This window comes from Nicotiana tomentosiformis, chromosome 4 (assembly GCF_000390325.3).
Source record: "Nicotiana tomentosiformis chromosome 4, ASM39032v3, whole genome shotgun sequence".
Taxonomy (NCBI): Eukaryota; Viridiplantae; Streptophyta; class Magnoliopsida; order Solanales; family Solanaceae; genus Nicotiana; species Nicotiana tomentosiformis.
The window spans coordinates 54,053,600-54,065,276 of record NC_090815.1 but is presented as its reverse complement, the minus strand read 5'-3'; positions in this window follow the sequence as shown (position 1 = coordinate 54,065,276).

Below are 11,677 nucleotides of genomic sequence, written 5' to 3'. Positions count from 1 at the left end.
AATAGGCATGGTAAATTTGTGTATGATCTCGAGGGTGATGCACACAAATTCTTTACACGTCATTCTTCTATGTCGTATTAATTCTGACAACATCTGTCATCATAAAATTGGTCCACATGAAAAGTCTATTTCCCACTAATACAAGGAATTCATATGTTTATAGTCTTTAAACCTCAACATTTTCGTCCAACGTGATTATTGAACTATTTTTTGCTCAAACCAACTTTTGTTATCCGGGATTGTAACCTAGGGAGTACATAATAATGGAATGATTTTTAAAGAGATATTAATAATGAAAGAACTGTTATATATATATATAGATTACTCACTTTAAAAAAATTACGTAAATTCCTGTTTAATTTAATATAAGTATATATTATTTAATATCACCGGCCTAATGCTGCATATAAATTTTTATATATGTGTTATTTTTGGTTATAAAATTACCAACAAAATAAGATTAAAATACATATATTCCTGCATAATTTTAAATTTTTGTTAGTTATACTCTTATGCATGATTTTATGTAGAGATTATTTTCCTAATCCTTCCTTATGACGAGCCATCCATTATATATTATATGAAAATTTTAAATCATTTATATGATGACCTTTAGTGTTTATGGTTAGATAAGCTATTTTGGCTCTGGACATGGCTGTCAAAAATTATTAGATTGAATTTATATTTCTTCTCATTCAACTTCTACTTGGCTATTTATTTCGTCTTTCTTAAAATAGTCACATAATAATTTTCGAGAGTTAAATAAAATAACTATTATGTAAGGAAACGGACAATTAAAAGTCATCATTCGAATAAAATTTGGAGATTTAGATCTTAGTGTGATGACCCTCCCATTTCATCATGTTACATAGGCACCATTTAGCATATCTTAATGCCATGTGAAAACTTACATAGGAAGAATGCTAGTACTTGTCGGAAGATTCTAGAGAAATATGGATATTTCCCTTGAAAGACCCTAGATCCTTATGTATTTTCTAGGAAAGTCCTTGGAATCTTCTATCATTGTAGAGATTCTAGAGAATGCCCTTATCTTATAAATGTTAAGGACTTGTGCAATAATTAATATTTACACACTCGCCTCTTGGAGACTAGTATATAAAGGGGGCAATGCATTTGTAACTCACCAAGCAAGACAATTCAAGTTCTCTCTAATACCAAAAGTTTCATTTGACAAAATTCTCTTGTCTTTCTTATATAGAATTCCCTTACCGATCATGAGTGTAGGAATCTAGGATAACTTGGCATAGCAAGATCGTGATCGAGTTGTGCAAAATCGTGAGTGAATTATAAAGTATCGCACGTGCGCTTAGACTAAGGAGGTGACAACGTGGTACCAGAGCAAAAGTTGCAACTAAGAAAATGTTGAACAACGAAGAATTTAACAGCGCCAACACCCAAGTCAACGTCATCCAGGATGCTTCTGGGAAGAAGAGTCGTAATAAAAAGAGGAATTCCACCAACAAGAGCCAAAACGTGCCGCCCGAGGTTGTGTCAAATGATGAAATTACATCCCAAGAACAATCTAGAACTAAGGCGAGCGAGGACGTCTCGCTCGGTAAAGAGTGGATTATTGTCATGACCCAAGTTCTCAACCAAAGGGTCGTGATGGCACCTAATACTGCCTTCTAGGCAAGCCATTTAAAATCCTCCAAGGATTGGTATCACTAAGTGCATGAGCGTCTACAGGATTGAAAAATAAAACGCCTGGAATAAATAATACACTATTTGAAGTAATAAACAACAATAGAACTATAAGAAAGGTTATTCCAAGGCATGCGAACGAGTGTGCAGCACTACCTCGAGTCTGCACAATCAAGTTACCTAATCCGTCCTCTGGGTACCACTAAGCCCGACACAAAAATCTATACAAAAAGTGCAGAACTGCAGAAGTGCAGTATGAGTACAACTGACCCAATGTCCTTAGTAAGTCTCAAGCCTAACCACGACGAGGTAGAGACAAGGCTAAGACAAGACAACTATATAGAAGTTGTGCAGTTATGTAGCGAGAAAATTACGAGAGATATAACAGTTAAAAGATCAAGAAAAGTAGCAAGTAAGATGACACGATAGATAGCGAAATAGATAACAAGTGTAATAGCAAGAAGAAATAGAACGAGGAATGAGGAAAGAAACGACTAAGGTAAATAATGATTTTTGCTTCCATAAGCAAATCCAAGCAAGCGTTTCAAAACCACCACAAAACAACATAGCTATAACGACCTGGCCGGTTGTTTTGATAGTAATAGCCCCGATCCCCTATTTACTGCTTTTTCCGTATCATCTTATGCTTATGTGACTTGCCGGTAGGCTTTGTTCTTGGTTTTAGAGTGATTTGTGATACTTAGTCCCTAAAACAGAAGCTTAAGTTCTAAGATTTTGACTGTAGTTGGAACTATATGAAGACGACTCCGAAATTGAGTTTTGTCAGTTCCGTTAGCTCCGTAGGATAATTTTGGTTTTAGGGACCTATCCGGATTGTGAATTGGAGGTGTGTAGCTGAATTAGGCTTGAAATGGCGAAAGTTGAATTTTGGGAAAGTTTGACCGGAAGTGGACTTTTTGATATCGGGGTCGGATTTTGATTTCGGAAGTTGGAGTACGTTCGTAGTGTCAATTATGACCTGTGTGAAAATTTTGGGGTCAATCGGACGTGATTTGATAGATTTCGGCATCAGTTGTAGATGTTTGAAGTTTCAAAGTTTATTAAGTTTGGATTGGAGTGCGATTCATGTTTTTAGCATTGTTTGATGTGATTTGAGGCTCGACTAAGTTCGTGTGATATTTTAGGACTTGCTGGTAGGTTTGGTTGAGGTTCCGGGGGGCATCGTGTAGATTCTGCATGGTTAACGGACTAGAATTGGACTTGGTGTTATCGCTGAAGCATCAGATTTTGCTGGTGTCTGGTTTCCTTCTACGCGTTCGCAAAGGTTCTCCCGCATTCGCGTAGAGGAAGTTTGAGCGCTGCTGGAATTTAGCCTTCATGTTCGCGACGTTGGTCTCGCATACGCAAAGCTCTGAGGTATTAGGTCTACGCGTTCGCGATAGGGACCTCGCGTTCGCATAGAGAAAGTGGTCTATGGAGTCATTAGGCATTTAGCCTATGCATTCGCGATGAGGGTCCCGCGTTTGCGAAGGCCAGGTTGTGTAAGCTTCGCATTCACGAGAGGTCACTCACGTTAGCGAAGGAGGATTTTTGGCTGTATAGTTTTTGGTGCTTCACGAACGTGAGGAATCTTCCGCGTTCGCGATGAAGAAAAGACCTGGGCAGATATAAACATTTCAAATCGAGGGTTTTGCCATTTTCATCATAACTTGAGATAGAGAGCTCGGATTTAGGCGAGATTTTGAAGGATTTTTAGAAGCATCGATTGGGTAATGATTCTTAAATTGTTTTTGGTTATATCCCACTAATATATCGTTAATTTTATCATTTAATTAAGGTTTTTGGGTTGAGAAATTTGGGGAAAAAGTGAGAAATGTTTTTCAACCGAATTTTGGGATTTTGATTGAAATTTTGGTGTCGTATTTCAGTAATTTTGGCATGGGTGGACTCGTGATTGAATGTGTGTTCATATTTTGTGACTTTTATCCGATTTCAAGACGTGGGTCCAGTTCGATTTTCGAAATTCCTGTTAAAGTCTTGATTTCATTAATTAGATTAGTTTATTATAGTTGTATTTATAGTATGTGATTGTTTTTTGCCAGATTTGTACTATTTAGAGTCAGAAAGTCGAGGAAAAGGCATTCTTACTGATTGATTGAGCTTGGTTCGAGGTAGGTGGCTTGTCTAACATTGTGTGGGGGAAATCCACTTAGGATTTGGTACTGTGGTGATACTTCTGTGATATGTGAGTGGTGTGTACGCGAGGTGACTAGTGCGTACACGGGCTAATTGTTATAAAACCCGATTTTTATTGAGCAGTAACCTGTTACATCTTAATTGAGTTATACCAGCATGTATAGTTATCCTGTTAGCCTAATATCGCATGTCAACATGTCTTAATTACTTATTTGAAGCCTGTACAACATACTTAGTTGATTTCCTATTTTTTCTTGACTTGTATTTTGTCATAAACCGTAGGATTTCTTGCTGTAATTGTTGTTTCCATCGATTTCGAGCAGTGTGTTTACTTTTGGGACTACGAGGCGGTACCTCAGGAGATCCCCTGATGCATATTTACTTTTTGGACTACGAGGCGGTACCTCGGGAGATCACCCTGCATATTTACTTTTGGGACTACGAGGCGGTACCTCAAGAGATCCCCTATTGAGCATTGGCTTTTGGAACTACGAGACGGTATCTCAGGAGTGCCCCCATTGTTTATCCCTATCTGTTGTGCTGTTATCTTTCTATAGTTTCTCCTCATAAAATTTTCAGTCTCTTATTACGTTGCTATATTTTTTTGCCTTAAATTATTATATACCAGTATGGCCTTGACCTGACCTCGTCACTACTCTACTGAGGTTAGGCTTGTCACTTGCTGGGTACCATTGTGGTGTACTCATGTTACTCTTTTGCACATGTTTTGTGTGCAAATCCAGGTACCTCCTACCAGCCCCGCTATTAGTTGCATACTTGTTGCTGCTCCGTAGACTTAAAGGTATATATGCCAGTGTCCGCACACCTCGGAGTCCTCCTCTATCCCTTTCATGTTGTTCCTCCTTTATTTCTTCTAGTTACTAATGTATAGAAACAGTTAGACAAATTCTTAGAGCTTGTGACTTGTGATTACTGGGTTTTGGGAATATTGTTATACTCGAGCTGTTGGTTACTTGTATATGCCGAATGGCATTTTTTCATTATATAGTTATCTGATGAAAAATTAGTTGTTAATTCTGTCTTTATTTTTTATTTTTCCGCAATTGTTAGGCTTACCTAGTCGTAGAGACTAGGTGCCGTCACGACATCTTACAGAGGGAGAAATGGGCCGTGACAAGTTGGTATCAGAGCTCTAGGTTCATAGGTGTTATGAGTCACAAGCAGGTTTAGTAAAGTCTCGCAGATCGGTACGGAGACATCTATACTTATCTTCGGGAGGCTATGGAACTGTTAGGAAAATTTTCACTTCTTTGATTCCTTGTCGTGCGATATTGTTGACTTTGGAATTCTAAACTTCTGTCTTCTATTCTCTCACAGATGGTGAGGACACGTACAGGCGGATCAGATGAACAGGCACCCGCGCCCCCTGCTAGAGGCTGGGGCCGGGGTTGAGGCCGATGACGTCCACGTGGTGCAGCCAGAGCACCCATACGAGGTGCTACTGAGGAGACACCAGTAGCTCCAATTGGAGCGCAGGCGCCCGAGATACCTGTTGCTGCACCAGCTCTTCAGGAGACCCTTGTACAGTTTATGAGCATGTTGGGCACTTTGGCCAGGCAGGGTTGATTCCATTTACTCCTTCCATATCTCAGGCTGGGGGAGGAGCACAGACTCCCACAGCCCACACCCCAGAGCAGCCGTTTCAAGTCGATCAGGTTCCAAAGATCATACCGATGCAGCCGGTAGCTCCAGTTCAGCCCAAGGTTAGGGCAGTAGTTTTTGAGGCGGAGCAACTGAGGCTTGAGAGGTACAAGAAATACCACCCTCCTAGTTTTAGTGGCTTGGCGTCGGAGGATGCCCAGGGTTTCCTTGAGGAGTATCACTGTATCCTCCGTACCATGGGTGTAGCGGAGTCGAGTGGGGTTTTTTTCACTACGTTCCAGCTTAGAGGAGCGGCCTATAAGTGGTGGCGTGCTTATGAGTTGGGTAATCCGGCTGAGGCAGCTTCACTCACATGGTCTCAGTTCTCGGATATGTTCTTGAGGGAGTATGTTCCCTAGAGTCTCAGAGATGCATGGCGCGCAGAGTTTGAGCAGTTGCGCCAGGGTTCTATGACTGTGTCAGAGTATGCGGTTCACTTCACCGATTTGGCTAGACAGGCACCAGCCTTGGTTGCTACAGTTCTAGAGAGGGTCCGTCGATTTATCAAGGGTCTCAACCCCAGTATCAGACTTAGCATGGCCCGGGAGTTGGAGATGGATATTGCATACCAGCAGGTTGTGGGGATTGCCAGGAGATTGGAGGGTATGCTTGCTCAGGAGAGAGGAGAGGGAGGCCAAGAGGTCTCGCGAGTCTGGCACCTATAGTGGTGCTCGTGCCCCAGCGGCAGCTCGTCATGGTAGGGGCTATGTGAGTCACCCTGTTCATTCAGCACTTCCAGCCGCCAGTGATATTCCGGCCACTTCTAGGCCCCAGGAGCCTTATTATGCACTGCCAATGTCTAGTACACCTCCTGCTCGGGGTGCTTTCCATGGTCAGTCCAACAGACCTGGCCCGAGCTAGCCATAACAGCCACACCCTCCAAGAGCTTGTTTTGAGTGTGGCGACACTCGCCATATGGTGAGGGATTGCCCCAGACTTTGGAGGGGTGCACCTCCATATATTTCTCAGGCACCGTGTGCTCCGCTGGGTCCGCAGGCTATGATTACAGCACAAACTACTACTCCACCTGCTCAGCCAGCTCGAGGTTAAGGTTGGGCAGGTAGAGGTCGCCCTAAAGGGGGAGGCCAAGCCAGATATTATGCCCTTCCTGCTCGTACAGAGGCAGTTGCATCCGACTGTGTCATTACAGGTATTGTTCCCGTTTTCATAGAGATGTATAAGTCTTATTTGATCCAGGCTCCACTTATTCCTATGTGTCATCTTATTTTGCTCCATATTTGGGCTTATCCTGTGATTCTTTGAGTTCTCCTGTTTATGTATCTACACTTGTGGGTGATTCCATTGTTGTTGACCGTGTGTATTGGCCGTGTTTTGTTGTTCTTAGTGGTTTTGAGACCAGAGCCGATTTATTATTGCTCAGTATGGTAGACTTTGATATTAGTTTGGACATGGACTGGTTGTCGCCACATTATGCTATTCTTCATTGTCACGCCAAGACGGTGACGCTGGCTATGCCACGATTACCACGGTTAGAGTGGATAAGTACCTTAGATTATACTCCCAGTAGAGTTATTTCATTTATTAAAGCTCAACGAATAGTGGAGAAGGGGTGTGACGCGTATCTAGCTTATGTGAGAGATGTCAGTATTGATACCCCTACAGTTGAGTCAGTTCCAATGGTGAAGGATTATCCCAATGTATTTCCAGCTGATCTTCAAGGCATGCCGCCCGATAGGGATATCGACTTTGGTATTAATTTGTTGACGGGCACTCAGCCCATCTCTATTCCGGCATATTGTATGGCTCCTCCTGAGTTAAAGGAGTTGAAGGAACAGTTACAGGAATTGCTTGTTAAGGGATTCATTCGGCCCAGTGTGTCAGCTTGGGGTGCCCCAGTCTTGTTTGTGAAGAAGAAGGATTATTCTATGCATATGTGCATTAATTATCGCCAGTTGAACAAAGTTACAATGAAGAACAGGTATCCATTGCCTCGTATTGATGACCCATTTGATCAGGTACAGGGTGCGAGAGTGTTTTCCAAGATTAACGTGCATTCAGACTATCATCAGTTGAAGATTCGGGTGCCAGAACTCCCGAAGACTGCTTTCAGGACTCGGTATGGTCACTACGAGTTCCTTGTGATGTCATTTGGCATGTCCAATGCCCCAACAACATTCATGCATTTCATGCACAGTGTATTCCGGCCCTATCTTGACTTATTCGTCATTGTGTTTATTGACGACATTCTGGTGTACTCCCGGAGTCAGGAGGATCATGAGCAGCACCTGAGGACTGTGCTTCAGACCTTGAAAGAAAAGAAGTTATATGCAAAATTCTCAAAGTGTGAGTGCTGTCAAGATTCAGTGGCATTTTTGGGACACATAGTGTCGAGTGGGGGGATTAAGGTAGATCCGAAGAAGGTTGAGGAAGTGCAGAGTTGTCCTAGACCGTCCTCAGCTACGGAGATTCTGTAACACCCCGAAAAATTTCAAAGTACTTAAGTGTAAGACCTGGTAAAGTTTACAAAGAAAATAATGTTTCATGCTGCCGGACTAGGCTCGGACTAGGCTCAGACTTTTTGGGTTGAACAATGCACCGGAAAGTAAAAGAAAATTTTTGGCAGAAGTGTGCATTTCTACGGTCCATTATGCGACCGCAGAACCACTCTGCGGATCGCATAATGGCCGCAGAGTGAGGCAGTTAATTGTGTCAGTTGGAGGTAACTATGCGGTCGATTATGCGACCGCATAACAGTTATGTGGACCGCATAGTGACCACATACACAGGCAGTTCTTTTGGCTATTTTGTAACCAAATATGCAACCGATATGTGGTCCTCATATCGGTTATGCGATCGCATATGCGATTGCATACCCTGTTCCGGAGCTCCATTTTTGGGTTTTTAAAACCCGACCCTATTTCATTAAATGCACTCTTTGGGCTATTTTTGAGACATAATCTGACATTTTAGAGTGAAAGAGGGTACCCAAGAGTGAGAAGGTATTCTCCAATTATTGTTCTTCAATTCTTGCCCAAGTTTTGGAAGATTGAGAAGGGAAGCTCACTAGGTCTTCATCCTAGAGGTAAGATTCTACACCCTAAACCCTAATTTCGAAATCTTCTGAAAATGGGTAATTAGCAAGATAATTTTGGGCATGAGAGTTGATTATTTTACATGCATGTGATATCAAAGGGTGTAGGGAGATTGTTGAGCTAAAAATGGTAAAGATTGGGTTGTGGGATGATGGAATCCTCCATAAAAAGGACATTGAAACCTTATGCACACCTAGTGTTTGATAAAATGCTCAAGTGAGCTAGAACCATGATCATCTTCCAAATTTTGATTCAATTTGTTATATTTCTACAATAGATTGAAGTTGCTAAGAATTCCGGAATGTTTTAGAGTTTAAGTAAGCTCAAGTGAGGTATGTTGGCTAAACTCTTCTCTTAGAATTGAATCCCACGATATTCATGTAAATAATGTAAGTCCCGAGTGATTCATTATGAAATTAGCTATTCCGAGTAAGATTTGGTTGAAAGATATATATTCAACAAGCATCCCAAATGCTCTATTCATGTTATGTTACCAATTGAGGATGTGTTAAAATATAGGTTATGCATTAATAATGTTTCGACTTTAAGTCAAGTTCAAATGAAGGCTATTATGCCAAATTTTGTGAAGTATCTCTATGTGTATTAGACTCTAAATTGCTCACATGAGTACTACACACTTTGATTTGAATTGTGTTTATTGTTGATGATGAGGATGATATTTGAAATTGATAATGTGAGCATGAAATACTGAATATGGCCAATGTGCCAAGAATGATCTTATAATTATGGCCACTAGTGTCAATGAAATGAAAAGATGTAAAAGTATTATGAAATGCAGTGATTGATATAAAAAGGTTGATGTCTCAAATAAGACGGCCTAGCCGATCGAGTCATTATCGGACACCATGCCGCACACATAGTGGTGATTGTGTTGGAAATTGGTAATGATAGTAATTATGGTTGATGTCTCTAATGAGATGGCTTAGCCGATCGGGTCGTGATCGGTCTCCGTGTTAAAAACGGTGGTATTGATATTAAGAGTAATTGTAGTTGATGTCCCTAATGGAGGGCCTAGCCGATCGGGTCGTGATCGGACTCCGTGCTAAAAGTACGGTGGCATTGGTATTGTGAACACTGGTATTGCGGACAATGGTATATCGATACTAAAAATCTTCCAATGTGAGATATGAAAATTAATTTGAACACTGTCTTGATCCTAAATTGAGGTTTGATGTTGATTAAGGCTTTCATTGATGTTATGATAATCTTGTTTGTATTAATTGTCATTCTATTGAGAGGGTGTTTAGTTATACATACTAGTACTATTCGACGGTACTAACATCCCTTTTGCCGGGGGCACTGCATCTTTCAATTGATGCAGGTGGTTCCACAGCAGGAGATATTAATCAGCGATAGCAGTGCACCTTCTTCCCAGCTGACTTGGTGAGCCCCACTTTATTCCGGGGTCATGAATCTTTTGTACTTGTGTATCTTGTTTGAGGTATAGCCAGGGCCTTGTTGTCGGCATTATCATTGTACTCTTCTTTATCTATAGTCTCCGTAGACATAGTGTGGGTTATGTATTGGTGCTGGGGAAAGACAAACTATGTTATGTTGTGGATGTATTACTTGTCCATTTGAGACTTTAAAAATGATGAAACTATTGGAAATGAATTGGTATTGTAGACATGAATACATTTTCGTCTAATTAATGATAATATGTATTTTCTCTATTCATGGATGAGTTTGGGTAGAATGAAACCTAACAGGCTTGCTCGATCGGGTTCACTCGGTTGAGCGCCGGTCGCGCTCCTCGGTTTTGGGACATGACAGATTCGTAGTTTTCTTTGTTTGGCGGGGTATTACCGTCGATTTATAAAGGGTTTCTCATCTATTACAACATCTATGACCAGGCTGACCCAGAAGGATGATCCGTTCGGTAGATAGAGGAGTGTGAGGAGACCTTTCAAAAGCTCAAGACAGCTTTGACTACAGCCCAAGTATTGGTATTGCCTACAGGTTCGGGGTCTTATACTGTATATTGTGATGTGTCACGAATTGGTCTTGGCGCGGTGTTGATGCAGGACGGTAGGGTGATTGCCTATCCGTCTAGACAGCTGAATGTGCATGAAAAGAACTATCATGTCCACGACCTGGATTTAGCAGCTATTGTTCATGCCTTGAAGATTTGGAGGCACTAGTTGTACGGTGTCCCTTGTGAGATCTACACTGACCACCGGAGTTTGCAGCATCTGTTCAAACAGAAGGATCTTAACCTGCGTCAGCGGAGGTGGTTTGAGCTACTTAACGATTTTGATATCACTATTCTATACCATCCCGGGAAAGCCAATGTGGTGGCCGATGCCTTGAGCGCAGGGCGGAGAGTTTTGGGGAGCTTAAAAGGGGGAGGCCATTGGCATTGGATGTTCAAGGCTTAGCCAACTAGTTTGTTATATTGGATATTTCTGAGAAGAGTCTCCCAGTCTTCTCTTTATGATCGTATCAGGGAGCGTCTGTATGATGACCCCCAAATGATTGTCCTTAAGGATACGTTTCAGCATGGTGATGCTAAGGAGGTCACTATTGGAGATGATGGTGCATTGAGGATACATGGCAGGCTATGTGTGCCCAATGTAGATGGGTTGCGTGAGTTGATTCTCCAGGAGGCTCAGAGTTCATGGTACTCCATTCATTCGGGTGCCGCGAAGATGTATCACAATTTGAGGCAACATTATTGGTGGAGGAGAATGAATAAGGACATAGTAGAGTATGTAGCTCGGTGTCTAAATTGCCAGCAGGTGAAGTTTGAGCATCAGTGGCCAGGTGGCTTGCTTCAGAAGCTAAAGATTCCATAGTGGAAATGGGAGCGGATCACTATGGATTTCAGTATTGGGATTTCACGGACTCAGAGGAAGTTTGATGCAGTTTGGGTGATTGTGGATAGGTTGACTAAGTCAGCTCATTTCATTCCTATGATGACTACTTATTCTTCCGAGAGATTGTCAGGCTTCACGGCGTGCTGGTATCTATCATCTCTGACCGGGGTACACAGTTTACATCGCGGTTTGGAGAGTCGTACAGTATGAGTTGGGTACTCGGGTTGAGTTGAGCACATCATTTCACCCTCAGACGGACGGGCAGTCCGAGCACTCTATTCAGATACTGTAGGATATGCTCCGGGC